The sequence below is a fragment of the Pagrus major genome, chromosome 3 (assembly GCF_040436345.1).
Source record: "Pagrus major chromosome 3, Pma_NU_1.0".
In the NCBI taxonomy this organism is placed as follows: Eukaryota; Metazoa; Chordata; class Actinopteri; order Spariformes; family Sparidae; genus Pagrus; species Pagrus major.
In genome coordinates this window covers 7,937,141-7,950,708 of record NC_133217.1, presented here as the reverse complement: position 1 = coordinate 7,950,708, position 13,568 = coordinate 7,937,141, and the positions used below count along the sequence as shown (strand labels likewise).

Genomic DNA, 13,568 nt, shown 5'->3' with positions numbered 1-13,568 from the left:
CACGACGCATTTCAGCCTTGACCTTCCTAACAGCCAAAGAATGCTTCTTCTTTTCATCTTGTCCTGCCAGCAGTCCGAGGATACTTCAGAGTGTTTTTTCAAAAAATCATTTCACAGTCTGTAGCCACCTTCAACGACTCATCAAATCAGGTTCTCGACCAGCAGAACTGCGTCAGATCGGCGGCTCTGCTTCACACGAGACGTGCCCTTTAGGCCGATGAAGTCTGGTGTTTCTCTCCTTCACAGGCGGCACATTTTGAAGAGGAATCCCCGTGGAAATGAACGAGAAACATTCCCTCTTCCTAATGACCCTGACAGAGAGACAATTACAGCAGACCTACAGGGAACAAGCAAACTAGATTTCCATTTAGATTTGTGTCTTAAGCTTTCAAATGCTGCAGGGAGCATATGTGTTTGTGAGAAATTACAATTCCATCAAAGAGTGTCAGCCATGAGAGCATTTTGGTTGCTGATTGAGAGCTTAGTTATTCTCTAATATTCTGTTCCACTTCCGTTTTCTGGCACTTTGACCAATAAACCAAGATAAATCAGCTTCATTGAAACAGTCTGTTCCACGTTGACTTTTTTAGTCTCTGAGTAGAACAATGAATCTCCCAGATGAGGTTCAGTCAGAAGCTGCTCAGAGGGAGGTAGTGCCACGTAGAGAGAATGTGGTCAGCGGAGAGTCTTTATTGAAGCACTCTGTCTTCTTGGACAAGAGACAGGTAGGATTGAGTGCCAGGGCCGAGTCCCTGTGCAGCAGATTGTGTTAGAGGCCCAACATATTTGCAGGAAACTACTTAAATCTTTATGACTTGAGCACTGCGCTTAACTCATGAATAATAATTATGTTTTGCCAAAAGGGAGAGAAGCAGTAACGAGGCTTCCCTCCCCGTTTTTTTTTTTTTTGGTTGTGTGATATCATCTTCACACCAGATGGGCAGAGGTTCAGCCAGCGGTTGTGAAGCGAGGTGCGTTCAAAGCCATTACACAACCAGGTAAAAGTGACAACTGAAGCCCATGTGAAAAGCAAACAGGAGTGACTCTGCACTTTATTGGATGCAGAGGTACACTGTGCTGCATTGTGAGTCTGCACTTTTATTGTCTGCACCATGCAGTACTTTTTAAACTACATTGGCTGACTTAAACCCACTCCACTGCCTCTCTGCTGCCTCAGATAAAAAGATTACATCTTCTGTGAGCTCTCTGATGTAGTTTTGACCACTTTGAAGCTGAAGTTGGAGATGCAAAAGTCACCATAACTTAATGATGGGAACAGAGTAAAAGAAAACAGAGAAGTGTATTTTGTTTTCCCATGTGCCCTAATCAAAAAAGAAATTAAAGGATAAGTTCACCCCAAAATGAGAATTGAGTCACTATCTACTCACTCCCATGCTGATGAAAAGTATGGAGGTATACAAAACATTTCTGGAGTTTGGATTACGAAACACTTGAGTCCTGCTACATTAAATAGTTGCCACACTGAATCAAATAATCAGTTTGCTTTCTGTTAATGTTGGATCAGCTCCCTCCACAGCTCATGTGTGTAGTCAAATTAACAACTTAATAGAGGACGTAGGCTGACTTTTAAATACAGAGGCTCGTTTATTTTTATATATTTTTTTACAGAGAGCAAAACCAACAGAGAGAGGGGAGAAAGGGAGATTTCTGCCGGGTGTGTCGCTCCAGATTATTTATCAGGACGTACAGGGCCTCTGTGTTAATCCTCCTCCTGCTGCTCCTGCTGAGTGGAGACAAGGATGAGCTGCAGGACTGTCTGCTACACACCAGTCCCTCTCTTTTTTCCACTCATAAACACATACACTCTGGGTTTAACATCAGAAACAGCCTGTAATCACTGACAGAATTAAAGGGAAGTGGCCTCATGTGGGATACAGTCCTGTAAAACGACATCCAATGAGACTATAGCGCTGCTGAGCTATATTAAAATGGTTCCCAACATAATGTAACATTAGGAGGTCATAATCCCACCCTCCACACAGCTCTGTGCGGAGACCAGAGACCGCTCAATAACCATGAATTATTGAGATCATTGTTCCTGTTTGTCTTTTCCTCCTGGCTGCAAGATGGGAGGCGGTCGTGTCTTTGTGTCCCGGCATGAGGAGAGAGGAGAGACATGCTCGATTGTTTGTTTGTTTATTCAAATATGATTCATTGTAAATCCCCTTTATTCATTTGTTCAGACAGTGTAGGGAAGTTTTCTGTCCTCTAGGGGAGCTCAGGGTCAGTTTGAACATGTTTTACCAGATTTTTAAAAAAGCAACAAAAAGCATAATTATTATTTAGACATTTAGCTACACATGTATTTTTTTTCCCACTAGTTAACTTGTAAATCAGCTCAGTTAACACGTGTAGCCTTTCTTGTGATTTCATGTTTTAATGTAAAGCAACTTTTAATTGGCCTGTTTTTGAACACGTTTATACAAACATGTATACAAACCTTGCCTAAATTCAACAGCTATCAAAATTATACGGCTTTTAATCGCCTAAGTCTAAACAAAACAAGCATAAACAAGCCTTTTTATAGCTAAAAAATAACACTAGGGCTGCAACTAACTATTATTAGCATTGTAGATTAAACTGCCAATTACTGAACAATGCTCATCACAGTGTCCCAGCACCCAAAGTGACGTCTTCAAACTGCTTCATTTGTCGAGCCAAAAGTTAAAAAAAAGCCCAATGACTTTTCATTTTTCTATCATAAAAGACAAAGAAAAGCAAGAAATTATTACATTTAAGAAGCTGGAACCAGAAAATGTTTGACATTTTTGCTTGAAAAATGAATTAAACAGTTAATCAGTTCTCAAAATAGTTGGCAATTAATCTTCTTGTGATCAATGAATGACTAATTGACTTATCGTTGCAGCTCTAAAAAAAACACACTTGAGTCCTCTTAATCAACCACGATGTGTCAGTGTGCTTCCTCTTCATGTGCATGTACAGGTTAAACACCAGGGGCTGAGTGACATCACTCTTGTCACCCTTAAAGGATAAGTTCACCCAAAAATATAACTTCAGTCATCATCTACTCACCCTCATGCTGATTGAAAGTCAGGTGAAGCTTTGTAGTCCACAAAACATTTCTGGAGCTTCACAGGAAAACATCCTGTGAAGTCCTAAGATCCAAAACTGATTGGAAAAGATGTTATTCACACCCTCGAGGCGTGATCGTGTTTCTGCACCCACAAAGCTAACGCTATTAGCTTAGCAGCTACAATGAAGATTTAAAGGTTAAAAAAGGGTTTAAATATCTTATTTTTTCAAATCAGTCTGGGATCTTGGGGCTTTTCAAGACAGCATATGAGCTGTTTGGAGTGTTTCATGTCTGTTTTTGGTCGTTTTTTTCACATTTGAAAACAAGTCCCCATCTGCTTCAGTTGTTTAGGAGAACGCTGCGACGCTGTTTTGCTGTGAAGCTCCAGAAATGTTTTTTGAAACTTCATCCGACTTTCAATCAGCATGAGGGCGATCAGATGATGACTGAATTTTCATTGTTTGGGTGAACTTCTCCTTTAAATTCATATATCAAGGATTTTTTTTTTCAACTCGAGAGCTGCTAAAATAAAAATATCCTAATGATTTTATTTTTCTTTACATCACATTTAATATCACCATCCACTGGTTGAAGCAGTGAGTCAGTGAGCAGCAGCAGCAGCAGCAGCAGCAGCTCCCCTCTGTCTGGTATCATGGAGCCAGCCAGCAGACGGCAGAAGAAAAGAGGAAGTGGAAACATCAGCACTATCTCTCCGGCAGAGAGGGAGTGAGAGAGGGAGAGGAAACAGCGCTGAGTGACACACACACACACACACACTCACACTCACAACACACACACTAACTCCGGACATCAGCGCTCCAGTAGAAGAAGAAGAAGTGTCCTCGCTCCGTCAGGTTTGTGAACCTCTTCTTCTTCTTCTTCTCCTCGCAGGCGCGTCGGTGCTGCCAGCCGGCTGCTTGTCGCTTCACTTGTTTGGCGTTTTTTGTGCGTAGTGTTGTCGGTGTTTCTGGTGTTCGCCCGCGTCTCGTGGAGCCTCTGTCACAGTCTATTGTACCCGAGGTGATACTGCGTGTGTCCCTCCCCTCTTTATGTCTTCAGACTTTGGTGAAGTGGCCCCTTTTAGCGGCTTTTGGGCGCTGTTCTCTCTCTTTATTGACATGCATCTCTTGATGGAGGCATCGCAGCTCACTCTTCCACACACACAGACACATTGAACTGCAGTGAATACATCATGCCTGCTAATTCATTCCCCGCTTTGTCTTTTTTAGTTGTGTTTTGCGTGATAAAAAGCTGCAAGTTGTGTGTTTTGCTGCAAGAGGCTGCTGCTGCTGCTCCCCGGCTTTCTGTTTGTTCAGTGCATGCTGTTCGCTTGATGCCAAAAAAAGTGGTGCGTTTACAGATGCCTCCCTATTTGCCCCCCCCCCCTCTCACTGCTAATTAAAGAGCTGCTTTAACGGTGTGCGGTGTGTAACTCCAGCCACACCATGGGCCTGTGACTAGGAGAGAGGGGGCTCAACAGTTAAAAAGGAAAAAAAAGCAATGCTGGAGCTCTGTGCTGTCCTCCCTTCAGATGAGAGAGGAAGACGGATACCAAGATGCATTGGATCCACTTATCTGAGGGCGAGAACTTAAAAATACCTTCCCTCTTTATAAACCTTTACATGTGGGGGGTGCCCAGAAGTTTTCATGTGACCCCTTGAAAACAAGGCAATGACCACCTGCGACCTCTCAACACATACTGCATATCTTTAGATTGTTCAGTCTTCCAGCTATTTTGGTAATCAGTTCATCGGTTTGAGTATTTCTTTAAGAAAAAGAAGTCAGAATTCCAGCTACTTAAATGTGAATATTCTCTGCTTTCTTTACTCCTCTATGACAGCACTCTGGATATCTTTGGGTTGTGGACAAAACAAGACGTGTGAGGACGTCATCTTGGATCTTTGGGAAACACTGATCGACATTATTCACCATTTTCTGACATTTGATAGACCTATTATCTGGGGATAGACCAGTAATCGGCCTGGGCTGATATTCAACATTTGTCTGATTTAAAATAAACTAATTTAAAAATGTGCTACTTTGGCTTTTGATGCAGCATCCTCTCACACAATGTCCCGCCCACAACAATATTTGATTGGTTACCTGTCACAATAAAACACTGTATAACTTGAATCTGCAAAGTAAATAAAGTAATCAAATAAATGTAAGTGTAAAGTCGTAGAAGAAGAAAATACTCAAGTACCCGAACTAGTCAGCAGATTAATCAACAATGAAAGTAATCTTTAGTCGCAGCCCCTTGTCCTCCTGATCATTGCTGCACTACCCTTCAGAAATAGTTTGCAACCACTGATTCTCAAGTATGCAACCAATGCACAAGACCGTATTGGCCCTCTGTTTTAAAAGATTTTGCCCTGAATAGCCTTTTGCTTTCGAGATTTTGCTGTTCTGAACAACAAACTGAAGCCCTGATATATTAATATTGTAAATCAGCCTTTTCTCAACAAGGGGGCACTTCTTCAGTTACCAGGGGACACATAGAGAGATTGTGGAGCAGATAAGCTAATTTGAAAACAAACAAAAAAAAAACATGTTTTGTCTGGAAATTAAACAATGCAATGCAAATAGGATTACAAATTGGCGTAATGCTGAATTTATTGCCACAATAACCCAGGAGCTGTTACAGGCGTAGTTTCCCACCAATCAGCGGAGTCATTTTTGAGCCGCAAATGAAATAATGTGAAACTGAGTAAACAAACAAGCAGAAAATTCATAAAACCTGAATGTAAACTTGAAAAAACATACAAAAAAAGATCCATGTCTTGCCTTGTCTTGTATAGATTCACATGTTCAGTCAAAAGGGTTCTTGAGTCTGTCTGATCTAGCTGTGAAGCAATGTCAGACCTTATGTCTTTGGTCCCACAGTGGTCCTTAAAGGGCCCCTGGACATCCACAGATGCATCTTTGAGAAACAATTCCTCTGTCTTTTCACAGTGATCACTCAGTAACCATAATACACCATTACAGCATTGGTACTCTGGCACACAACGTGCCTCAGATCTCTCCTCCTCACGCCAGTCGTAGTGTAGCCCCGGGGCTACGCTGCCTGCCGTCCTCTCTCGGTCCCTCTGGCCCTCCAGGCGGCTTCTGATGGAGTGAGAGCCCATTTACATGCCCTGTTAGCCACCAAAGATGTCCCTGTTGTGATGGAGCCGCACGAATGCCGGCGTTATCGTGTCAGCTCGACAAGAAACACATGCAAACATAGCCTGGATACAGTAGTGCAGTGACATGTGCAGCCATGTCTCAGACACGGATATACAGCACATAGGGGCAGTTCTCAAGAGCTCGGCGACGAGCGATGTCGGGGGTGGCAATTATGGTTTCAAGAGCCATTCTGGGTGTATCAGCGAAGTAGAAAGTTGGAGGTTGATGTCTGGTTGTTCTTTGAGTTATTTCATGTAAAAGTTTGTACATACTTGCACTCTCCGAGAGCCTCTGCTGCATTGTGAGGTTTTGGCCTAAATGTGCTGCTCCCTGTCTATGTAACTGTGGTTGACAGTGGGTTAGAGATTGATGTTTGGTTTTAGGTTTAGGTCTGGCACGGCTTTGAGCAGTCAAGGAACGCAATTTTCAACAAACCGCTAACTGGAACCCTCTCTCTCCCATTTAAACTGGTATGAAGTTCAGTGCGAGCACAGCTTTGGCCAGTAGCTGTCCAGTTTAGAAGTGAAGCGTGCCAGAAGCCTTATATTTCAGTTTTACAGCCACCTGAGGGACCTATATGTCAAAAAGAATGCACACACACACATGCGAAAACGAGTTTTATTAGCCACAGCAAACCTCCGCTTCTTGTTAGCTGGCTCGCCCTGATAAATATTTCTTCATCCCGACACACTCTTAAAAGTCAGCGATTAGAAATGGAGAGTAAATGAAAAGTGAGAAGGTAAAATACAGCCATAAGTCATAACCGATGTAATTAAACTTGAGCACTCTGGTGTATTGTTTTAAACAGTGAAACTTAATCCAGGAAATCCGATTAAGAGGCAGAGATGGAGTCGTTTTTTTGGGTAGACGATGGGTGCCTGGCCTCGCTTATTGAGTTGCATCACATGCGAGATCCTGGTGTGCATCTGTTTGACACTACCTACTGTGTTTGGCAGCCTCTCACCACCTCCTGAGGTGCAACCTTGCCGCTTTCTGAGCTGTTTCCCTCTCATCTCGAGTGTCAGCGGCCCCTTCCCCACCTCCCCATGCAGCTTGTTATCATTCTCTCATTAGCTTCTTTTACACTCGCTTTCTCACGCATGCTTTCTTACTGTCTCGCTCATTTTAGCTTCTCTCTATCCCCCTATCCTCTCTATCTCTCTAGCTATCTCTTGCACTTTTCTTCTCATCGCAGCACAGCACAGCACAGCACAGCACAGCCCCCCCCACCTACTTACTCCCTCTCTGTTCTTGCTCCCCGAGGAAAACGGAGGTATGCAAATTGTTTTCTCCTTGATGGATGCCCAGCCTGCTATCTGTCCATCTTAATGAACTCGTTTCCCCCTCTCCTAAAAGCTGCATTAAAGCAACACCAAAAACTTCAGGGCCCAAAGTTTCCTGTCATCTCCTTGCTGCTTTTCATGTCTTTTGGTGCTCACAGCCATTGAGAATGCCTATAGAAAGAAAAAAAAAAACGACTTTAATGCACTCTGGTATCCTTGGTTGCAGTACACACTGGTGTGCCTGTCCTTCTGCAGCTTGAGGTTAGATTAATTTGCAGTTCCAAATGAGATGAATGTTGCCTTGCATAATTGCTCCCTGTGGTATGAAGTTAATTAAAACAGCAGGTAGGTACTGAAGGTGCGATGGGGAAGGTGCCAGACAGCCAGACAGACATAGGTGGGTGAGGAGAGATCTCATAGGTACGGCTGCCATGTTATGCTCTTTAGTATACTGATTGTCGCCCCGGGCTAAATTCAAAGCCAGGCATCTGTTTGATTTGTGCAAAAAATAAAATGCAATAAATAAGAGAAACTTATTTTAAATTTTTCGATGACAAACTGTGATCTCTCAGCAGCAGTTGCATAAGGGAATACACTCATGGGTGCATTTTGACCCTGTGCTTCTATAACTGTGTAGCCTATGTATTGGCCCTCAGGCACAGTCCAGCCATTCTTAGAATATATTATGCATCTAGTTTAAGTGGAGAGCATCCGCAGGCGTGTTTTTCAGCCCAAGTCTAGACTTTATGCGGAGCGAAGCAGCCCTAGATGACCCAGAAACTGATACGGCTCCCTCTGTGTGCTCGCTCTGCCCGCTGCATTCCAGCTGTGGTACTGCCGCAGAGCTCTGTAAATATTAAGCGAGAGGTTAGCCAGCTCTCTTGCTCTGTGTGTGTGTGTGTTTGTGGTATTTAGCATCTCTGGGCTAAGAACCTCTCAGCCTCTGAGCCTAGTGACCCAGCAGGATAAATGGTTAGATAGTCTCTCGGTCTAACCAGTAGATCCCCACTCCAGCTGTGTGAGGGGCTTGAACCTACTTTACGTTTTTAGAGTCTGGGTACTTTGTCGGGATTGCCAAGTTGTGAGCAGGTGTTAGGTTCTGCTAGACCACGTACAGCTGTTGTAGTGGGATTGTGCCTGTGTAAGTGGTGTTAACATCACACAGTGTATGATTTATGGCGTGTGTGCACATGCGTTGCAGAAATTTGCAGATTTTCAGCGCTGCGTTGCTGTGTCAGTTTTTAGTTTTCTCCACAGTATGCTGGCGTTTCAGGCCAATACAGGTGCTAAACACATTTTCTATAGCTGCAACCTAATTATAGCTGTATAAATGTGTGTGTGTGTGTTTGTGTGTCTCAGCCTTTCAAGTGGTGTGTAAGAGTATGGGTCATTGCTTGATCTCTATGTTTGCCGTTCATACATGGATGGTTGCTGTCATGCTGCCTTTCCTGTCCATCACTCCATCCATCTGTACATCTCTGCATCTCTTGATCCATGACTCATGAATCCACCCATACATCCACTTGCCTTTATTTTCTCCTCCCTCTCCATGGAGATTTGATCAGGTGGTCTATCAATGCTTGATCAGAGAATCATTTCATCGATCTCAAGGGGACAAAATGAGAAATTTAAGGGATCATAGGTGTGAGCGTGAATACCTTCAGGCCCCACAATGTGCACTTACCCAACAGTCTCGCTCACTACAGTCTTCAGTGAGTGTGAGTCAGGGGAGGTGCCCTGGTTTTCTGTACCGACTCTTCTCAAAGTGTGCACTTGACTTTTTTAGTTTCTACAGAAATGTTGACCTATTAGTTCATGGATGCTTTTGTCTGATGTGGTAATGAGTTTTCTGTTTGATCTTAGCTCTGGGGTGCACAGGGATTTTTCTGAACTCTGTGTTTGTGTGTTGATCACAGCCGCAGTGTTATTTGCAACTTTTCACACTGTGTATCGCAAAGAAAGTTTGTGAACTGAGTGTGAACCGAACAGTAACTTACACCCAAATGCATCAGATTATAACGGCAGGCAGGAGGTGTCAAGGTGTCCTGTCCCCTCGAGCATTTTATGCTGTTATTTATAAAGCTTGCTTGCTTGCTGGGAAATACATTTCAAAAGTCACAAATTTTTCTGTTTGTATTAGCAGAACAAAAAATAACCTGCACATCTGCTGCAGTACATACAGCTGAAAAAACAGGGAACAACCAAACTGGGAAATTAGATTCACCACTCTGCTTCTAACTAACAGAGCAAAGTGGAGTTCACACAAAAAGAGAACAGTTTCTTGCACATTATGTTTAGCTCCATCCTAAAACTGATGTAAATGATTTAAAGGGGAACTAAACCAATGTATGGGGGTGTACCACTGACTGCAGAAAAAACATTTGAACAAATGGTTTGTAGCTCCAGATTTAGCTGAATGGAGTCTGATAAGCTGCCTCAAGTGATGCACCACTTCCTGATTGTCCGGCAACAGATAGTGAAAATCTGTCAGCTAGGACGTGGTTGAATGCTAATGTTAGCTAATGGGTTATCAATATGTTGTTTAACGGCCCGATGACCCTCCAGATTTTCACTACCCATCATCTTTTCAGCTGCTGATCAATTGGGAAGTGGTGAAATGATGACATTTTGTGAGATTTCTTAGTTTTGTATGACGAAAGCAGCATAACATTATCCCAGCATTCGAGCTTCCCACCCCAATCGTGAAAATGGCTGCCATGTGAATATGGTCTATTAGTTATTATGACCAAAACCAAAACAACCTTTGGTGATTATGTTGCATTGTGGGTGATGTAGGTACCAGGTTTTGACAAGATAGAAGAATGCATGGAATGACGATAGCTGTGGTTTTGCTGCATTATTGTCTGCTGTCAGTCTGACAGTGTTGTAGGATTGCATTCCTAAATCAGTGGAGTATTCGTGGAACAGCCAGCCAAAGGTATTACCTCCAGTACAGTGTGTGTCAGGCTGTTACAGAGATGAAAGTTAAGGGTACTTTATGTGAAGTGAAGTCCGGATAAGTCCTCAAGGGCTCAGGCCTGTCCCTCTGCAAAATCAGCAAGTGCCTGAGGGCTCGCTGGCTGACTTTTGGAGCCCTTTATGTGCCCTTTCTCTAAATGCTGCAGACATTGCTTGAAAGACTTACCCTCATGTTATAATATACTGATGGTAAAAATGTGGATGACAAGGAACCTAAATTGAACTGAACTCATTACTGATAAAATACAAGCAGTATATGAAGAAATAAACAGCATGTCAGGCCACGAAAGTGCCTCAGTGTTGACGAATGTTTTTGACAGTTGGACACAAAGAGACAGTGGAGGGTGAGATTAAAGGGAGTTTTTCCCCAAGTAAAGGACTGATCTTGTCTGTATCTTTCTCTGTATACATAGATGTGTGTGTGTGTGTGTGTGTGTGTGTGTGTGTGTTTGTGAGCCATGAGTCACTATGTTGAAACAGAGGATGGCCCCATGTTGTCTCTGTGTGTCACACAGGCGCACACACACAACGGTGATCTTGTCAACGCCGTTACTTGATGACAGTGGACAGCACACGGATGACTGGAGGTTCAGTGAGGTGGACCGGAAATAAAACCTAGCCTGTTGTTTTGCAGGATATGAAAAGGTGGAGGGGGGTGACACTGTTTCTAAGAAACCTAGAAACTTATTTGTGTCTTATTTTTACCCAATATGCTCTCCCTGTTTGTCTCTTCCTTGTTGTCTTGCTGTCTCTGTATGTCTTTGATGATCATCGAGTCCCAATGTTCTTAAATGTACAGATGGGGTAGAAAACGACTCTGTTAAGGCTTAATTCATTCCTTGCAGTAACTGAAAGGGAAGCAGAAAAACAGTACAGTACATGCTCAGAAGACGCTGATAGTGTGTACCTGTTTGTGTAGTCTTTGATGGTGTCGCCGCCTCGCTATGCTTCACTACACAAACACATTTAAAGATAGTGGTTCCTTTTGTTGCTTTCCCCACTTGTTTGCTTATGGCGGCAGCAAGCTTGTTCATTTCAAGTTCTTTTAGAGTAAATAGGACTTGAGGACAGACTGAGGTGCAGTTGTTAGATGGCAGCTGCTGTGTGAGTCCTAAGAAAGATGAGATTAGAGCTGCAGTGATTAATCTGTTAGTTGATTGACACATCAAAACAGTCATTTGTTAACAAAAATGTCTTAAATTCTTTGGGTTTTGGACTGATGGTTGGACGAAATAAGCAATTTGAAGACGTTACTTTGGACTGTGATGAGCATTTTTCACAATTTTATTCGCTAAACCCATTGATCAGTAGATTAAAGGGCAATTCCACCAATTTTATATTTATTTAAGTGTGTACAGGTCTTCGGAAGTAGTATATGTAAAAAAAAAAAAAAAATGTAGTATAAAGCATTTTGTGGCTCCAGAGGAAGATGTATGTAATCTAATAAATTGCTGCCAGTGATGTCACTCAGTGACTAAGTTGCATTCTGGGTAACGTAGGAACTGAGTTTGAAAACTAACAAAAAGGCGATATCTCTGGTTCTGCTGTGTCGATTTTGATCATTTGTGTTTAACCTGCGCATAATGAGTTCAACAGTGTTATAGGAGTGCAATGCTAGACCAGTGGACTGCTTGTCAAAACCTGGTGCCTACATTATCCACAATGCAACAGCCACTGGATGACATCACTGGAGGCAATTTTTTTGATTATACGCAGCTTCCTCTGGAGCCACAGAAGGCTTTACTTTACTTTATTCACATATGCAGTCATACTCCCCTAGCCCTGTAAACACACTTTAATGTGTAAAATTGTGGATTCACCCTTTAAACAATAATGAAAATAAATATTAGTTGCAGGCCTAGACCAGATATAAAACCTCCACAACAACTATGAAATAAAGATTTTGTTCAAATCTGTGGAATTTTGGTTGTTGTGCATTAAAGGCAGGAAGGATTGGGGGATCATTCCCACTGAACGTCTCGGCACGCAATAAAACACAGCTAAATGTGTTGCATAATTAATGTATGGACTGAGATTAAGGATTTGCACCCATTCTGTCACGACCGTGCGGGCCTCCGCAATGTTAACATGCCGCAGCAGTGATTTCCATTAGACTAGTCGAGGATTCCTCTAGAGAGAAAGGAGACTGAGGAGGAGTGGAGGGCCTCTCACAACATGCCAAGGTCACCAGCTCGCTCGTTCTTTCAGGCTGGGGAACTGCAAGCCTTGGATTGAAGGTGTGTTGCTTTATGTCGGGGCTGCCTCGGAGTGTGTCTGAATAAATCACAACACAGAAGGACATTCGGGAACCAACAAGACACTTTGATATCTCCCTCTCGCTCTTGCTCTAACTTTTGCTCCCAGACTCTGTGTCCTCACATCTCCCGTATCAGACTGTACCAGCCAGTGCCCCTTTCTTTCATGTCTCATTTATGTCTTGAATTCTTATCTGTCAATTTCTGTTTCTGCCTCCTCTCCAGCCTTCACTTCTCCAACTGAACAACAGCATATGCATATTGTCCAGTTGCCTGCCCTCGCTGCCCACACGTTGACAGCAGTGCTCGAAAGGGCATCTGGAATAGATCGACCTGGCTCCACTGCTCGTTCATCCAGCTGCTACTTTGGAGCTCAGCAACAGCCTGAAGTGAGTTTCTGTTGGCTCCAACCAGCCTGTACAAACAAGCTGTAATCACCCTCACACCCTGACGCTGCTTTTCATCACCTGTTAGCAACAAGTAAATGTGATCTGTGGCTAGAAAACAACCACTGCGTGAAGAAGGCTTCTTTTAGGGCACTTGTTTAGGAGGTATGCAAGAGGAACAGGTGAAGCTGAACCAGAGAACTCACATTTCCTTTACAAGGAGTTGGATACTTTTTTAATAGAGCATTGGTTATAATTTAAAGGATTAATTTTTTTTGTTTTTTCCTTTGTAACTATTATGTAATTATGCTTCAATTCAATAGTTACCTGGGCTGATTGTCGTAACATGTTTTTGCATTATGTAATCCCGATTAAATGTAATGCATTACAATCAGAGTCTGGTGCCCACAATGTTTTAAGTCATGAAAAATAGAGCGTTTAAATG

General features: G+C 42.8%; 1 protein-coding gene across 1 annotated transcript in view; it reads left to right on the top strand.

Annotated features, from left to right (window-relative positions):
- Nucleotides 1-3,816: 3,816 nt before the first annotated feature.
- Nucleotides 3,817-13,568, top strand: part of elmo1 (engulfment and cell motility 1 (ced-12 homolog, C. elegans)) — a 119,204-nt gene continuing 109,452 nt past the window's right edge. The window contains exon 1 of the mRNA XM_073463397.1: nt 3,817-3,909. The gene's annotated coding sequence lies outside the window, so the exon portion shown is untranslated. The remainder of the gene's footprint in view (nt 3,910-13,568) is intronic.